Source organism: Scomber japonicus, chromosome 21 (genome assembly GCF_027409825.1).
Source record: "Scomber japonicus isolate fScoJap1 chromosome 21, fScoJap1.pri, whole genome shotgun sequence".
Lineage (NCBI taxonomy): Eukaryota > Metazoa > Chordata > Actinopteri > Scombriformes > Scombridae > Scomber > Scomber japonicus.
In genome coordinates this window covers 2,993,663-2,998,662 of record NC_070598.1, presented here as the reverse complement: position 1 = coordinate 2,998,662, position 5,000 = coordinate 2,993,663, and the positions used below count along the sequence as shown (strand labels likewise).

At 39.0% G+C, this 5,000-nt stretch overlaps 1 protein-coding gene across 1 annotated transcript in view; it reads left to right on the top strand.

Moving 5' to 3' along the window:
• pld1b (phospholipase D1b) overlaps positions 1–5,000 on the top strand; it is a 47,332-nt gene that overhangs the window by 24,915 nt on the left and 17,417 nt on the right.

Below are 5,000 nucleotides of genomic sequence, written 5' to 3'. Positions count from 1 at the left end.
CAGATAAATGTCTTATAATATGTCTTATAATATGAACAGTTATTCAGTTAGTGTTACTGCTGATGGGATTTCCTTTTGTTTTGTTTGAATAACACAATCTAGAGCTTATTAGTTGATGAATTGGTTAGTTGCTATTATTTGAATCACTAGCTATTGTGATAATTCATAATTGTTTGGAGTCATTTATTCTAATTCTCTGATTCCAGTTTCTCCAATGTGAATATATGTTTTTAACTTCTTTAGTCCACTATGACAGTAAACTGAATATCTTTGGGTTGTGGACAAAACAAGACATTTTCTTGATATTTTATAGACCACAATTATAAAACGTCTAACTGATTATACATATAATTTGTAGGCTATAGGCTGATCTGATCGGTTATATCGGATCGGCCGATATTTAGCATTTTATGTAATTTGTGAGATTGGCTGTAATGTCTTAATTCGCCGATCCGATCGATGTCGTCATGTTGAAACTTTTTGCAGATGCTCCCGTTGCATAGATTGCAGATGGCTTGTGTTTTATCTGTCTCAGTTACTCTGAAGAAGTTCCACACCACCGACAGGTTTGTTTGAATCCTACTTGTTTAGTTTTGAGCCCTGTCACAATGAGACGGACAATAAAGTTTTTTGAATCTTGAATCATGAGCTGTCGGATTCAAACAAACATGTGGGTGTTGTGGGCAGACAGATAAAACACTAAAGAACCTCGTGGGGAAGCATCTGCAAAATGTTTCAACAGCACAAATGTACCTGGATAGGAACACGAGGAGGAGAAGCCGAGTTTAAGAAATGGAGCGTGGAGAAAGAAGACGTGATCGGATCGGTGATCGGTTTATTTAAACTCACTGATCGGTGATCGACCCCAAAAATCCTGATCGTGTAAAGCCTAGAATGAACATAATTGTTAGTTGCAGCCCTAAACACAACTGAAGGGTTTTTGCATTTTATTGAATACATTTGTAGCTCAACTGTCATTTGGTAGCCACACTAATAAATGACTGTAATATTTAAAGGTAATTATTCTTATAGAAACCTTATTAACTACCCAATTGATTTTGACCGATGTAGCAGCTAGTTGTAGAAGCTACATTTAGCATTTTTAGCGCATAGTATCAACACCAAACTCCAAAAGCTTCCTCCAAGATCACAGTGAAGGTTTGAATCTCTGGCACTATTTTAAATTAGATGAACAACTCTGAACCTGGTGATAAAAGCTCAAGGGTAACCATGGTGTTTTTAATTTGTATTAAAGTAGAAAGTCGCTGAAACCTTGAGGAACATTACGTTTTTTTTAGCTCTGGCTTTTGGCAGCGTTGTTGTTTTCATTGCTCCTCATCCAGCAGCGATAGCCTCGATCTCTGCTGCCGTCTCAGTGCTTTTTTGGACGCTCTGTCTGTAGGTTGGTCCAACAGCATCACCAGCCAACAAAATCTGATCCCCAGCAGGCTGGTGGAGCTCAGGGTGCCCACACCTATCGGCCAGTGTCAGGCTGGTGAGTCGGGCTGCTGGTTTGGAAATGGTGCCCAGTGTGCTTTGCTGTGGTTTTTGGATGTAGATTGGACTGGATCAGTTTAGCCCTCTGTGTGCACGTGTGAAGCTCTTTTTCTCTGATGTGTTGAGGTTGATGTGAAGTTTTTTTTGTGCATGACCAATCTGTGATGTGGACAAGAGCAGCTGTTCATACTGTAGAGTGAAAACTGCTGCAATGCACCACATGGATGAAAACACATTGGAATAAATACTGGTGAATGAAATGTAGAAAATGAGAAACAGGGTAATACTTAAAATAACTCGAACTGGGCCACTTGAAAAGTTTGGTCTGATTGTGGGAAACAACTACAACGTGGAGACCTATTGCTCCTATTTTCCGCTTTATTTTAGAAACTCTTAACCCTCCTGTTGTCCTCGAGTCAAGGAAGGAAGGGAGGAAGAAGGAAGGAAAGGAGGGAAGGAGGGAAGGAAAGGAGGGAGGAAGGGAGGAAGGCAGGAAGGAGGGAGGAAGGCAGGAAGGAGGGGGGGGAGGGAAAGACAGAAGGAAGGAAGGAAAGGAGGGAGGAAGGACGGAAGGAAGGAAGGAAAGGAGGGAGGGAGGAAGGAAGGGAAGGAAGGAAGGAGGGAGGAAAGAAGGAAAGGAGGGAATGAAAAGGAAAGTAAGGAAGGGAGGAAAAAAAGGAAGGAAAGGAGGGAGGGAGGCAGGGAGGAAAGAAGGAAGGAGGGAGGGAGGGAAAGACAGACAGAAGGAAGGAAGGAAAGGAGAGAGGGAGGGAGGAAGGAAGAAGGAAGGAAGGGAAGGGAGGGAATGAAGGAGAGAGAAAGGAAAGTAAGAAAGAGAGGAAAGAAGAAGCAAGGTAATACTTAAAATAACTGGAACTTGGACCACTTGAAAAGTTTGGTCTGATTGTGGGAAACAACTGCAACATGATGCTGGTTGCTGCTGCAGCCTGTAATCACGTTAACCTTGTATTTTGTTTAAAACACACAAACACAGTCTCATATTTCTCTCCTGGCTCACGTCTCATTTCTGCAGTAAAACAGATGCCGTAGGTTTTTTAATAGCTATGGGGAGGGGTTGCTGCTTGTTTGCCAGGATCATCTCTGTTTATACTGCTGATGTGATAGATGGGAAGTCAGAGATGAATATGAGGAAAACATCCACCAATGTAAACAAATATATAAAAGGAAGAAATAGAAATAGCTGAAACTGTTAGTTGTTCAGATTCATAACTCTAAACTTCTACTACAAACTCTACGAGAGAGAGAGAGAGAGGAGAGAGAGAGAGGAGAGAGAGAGAGAGAGAGAGAGAGAGAGAGAGAGAGAGGAGAGAGAGAGAGAGAGAGAGAGAGAGAGAGAGAGAGAGAGATGGAGAGAGAGAGAGAGAGAGAGAGAGAGAGAGCGAGAGAGAGGATGAGAGAGAGAGCGAGAGAGAGAGAGAGGAGAGAGAGAGATAGAGAGAGAGAGGAGAGAGAGAGAGAGGAGAGAGAGAGAGAGAGAGAGAGACTATTTTCAGGTAAGTTGCCTATAAAATAATGAAAGATGAATTTAGTCTACATGTCTTTCTGCTGTTTTCTGAGGTTTTATGCATCATTCATTGACGTTGACGCTTGTCTTCTTTCCAGCTGCTGTTTCATTTCTTTTAAAAGTGCTGTCAAGGCATTTTCCAAACGCCAGTGTATCACTTTCTAACTACTGTAACCAGGCTTCTTTCCTCTCTGTGACTAAGTTTAAGACCAAATTTCTTTCATTGAAGAGGATAAACATGCACCAGACACTTGTAATGTTTTGCTACTGGTTGTCCCTAAATTATATCTATCTAAAAATTAAAAAAAAAAACCAAAACAAAACTGTAATTTCCCAGCTTGAGATCAATAAAGTCTATCTATCCATCTATCCATCCATCCATCCATCCTTCTACCCATCCATCATCCATCAATCAATGGATCACTTGTCTGTCTGTCTGTCTGTCTGTTATCTATCTATCTATCTATCTATCTATCTACCTATCTATCTATCTATCTATCTATCTATCTATCTATCTATCTATCTATCTATCTATCTATCTATCTATCTACCTATCTATCTATCTCTATCTATCTATCTATCTATCTATCTATCTATATATCTATCTATCTATCTATATCTATCTATCTAATCTATCTATCTATCTATCTATCTATCTATCTATCTATCTCAAAATAATAAAACAGTCTTTTTCTTATTAAATCTCACCCTCTTTTTAATCTGGTTAAATCTCTGTTTTTTCTTATTGACACATCAAAAGAAAAGCTAAAGACACATTAGTTCATCTCACAATACCTTCTGATTTGTCTGCATTCAATTTCCATAAACTAGATATGAAAAAGTCTTACATTTCTTATCTGAATCTGTTATATATATTTCGTCATACCTGCTGTTGACCGTTACATTAGTGTCTATGGGCTGTTGGGAAACGTTCTGCATCTATAAACTACAAGTCAGATGATGCAACAGTAGATTGTGCTGCAGGGGAGCTGTTTAATCCTTTTTTTTTTTTTACAGAGTCTCAGTCTCAGAATCATCCAGTCAGATTTCACCATAAACTGAAATATACTAAATTAACTAAATTATAACTGAAATTAAATGTATTGTGATAAATCCATCCTTCAGTTTTCTGACGCTTATCTGGGTCGTGTCCATAGACTATATAAAGATAATGGATGTAACCACTGTGGCGCCAACCGCTGGTTTGTGGACTGTGGTTTAGAAGCCACGAGTTTGGCATCTTCACTGTCACCATCTTAATGTTTTTGGAGCCAGAAGTGATGAGAAGTGATATTTGGACTACAGGGTGGTAGTAATTTGTCAATCACAAGGTAGCCATAAAGCCCTAAAGCACACCCTGCTTTATTATCTATATTTTACTCTAAATAGAGCAATAATTTACAAAGTGGATATCATGCTTTATTGAAGAAGACTTGGAACTAGAGAATGAGACCATAAAGTCATTAGGAAACTGTTTATTTGAAGTAATAAATCAAGTTAGAAGAAGGCTCATTTTCTTCTGTTTGGAGCCAGTGGATTTGCCCCCCTGGTGGTCAGTAGAGGGAATGCAGGTTTAAGTTACTTCTGCATTGGTATCACTTCGCAGATCCGGAGCGACCTGCTTAGTTATGTTTAAATTATGAATTATATTAGTAGGAATTATTGTTATACAGTATATACAGCTGGGAAGTACTGAGAAAAATAAAAACCAATAAATGAGGCTTTATTGTCCCAACTAGTGTTAAATTGTATTCGATGTGGTTTTTAAAAGCCATTCCAACTCTTGATATACATCAGTGGTTGCCTGCAGTCTAAATATTCCTCTACATAAATTATGAGCATGTCTTGATTGTGTTTGATTTGTTAGCAACATTCAGAGCTTTACTAGAAACTTTAGAAACCAAAACCTGGTCTAGACATCCAGGGTTGAAATGGACAAAATGTGTTTGAGGTCTTAAAATGTTCCTTGAAGCTTTAC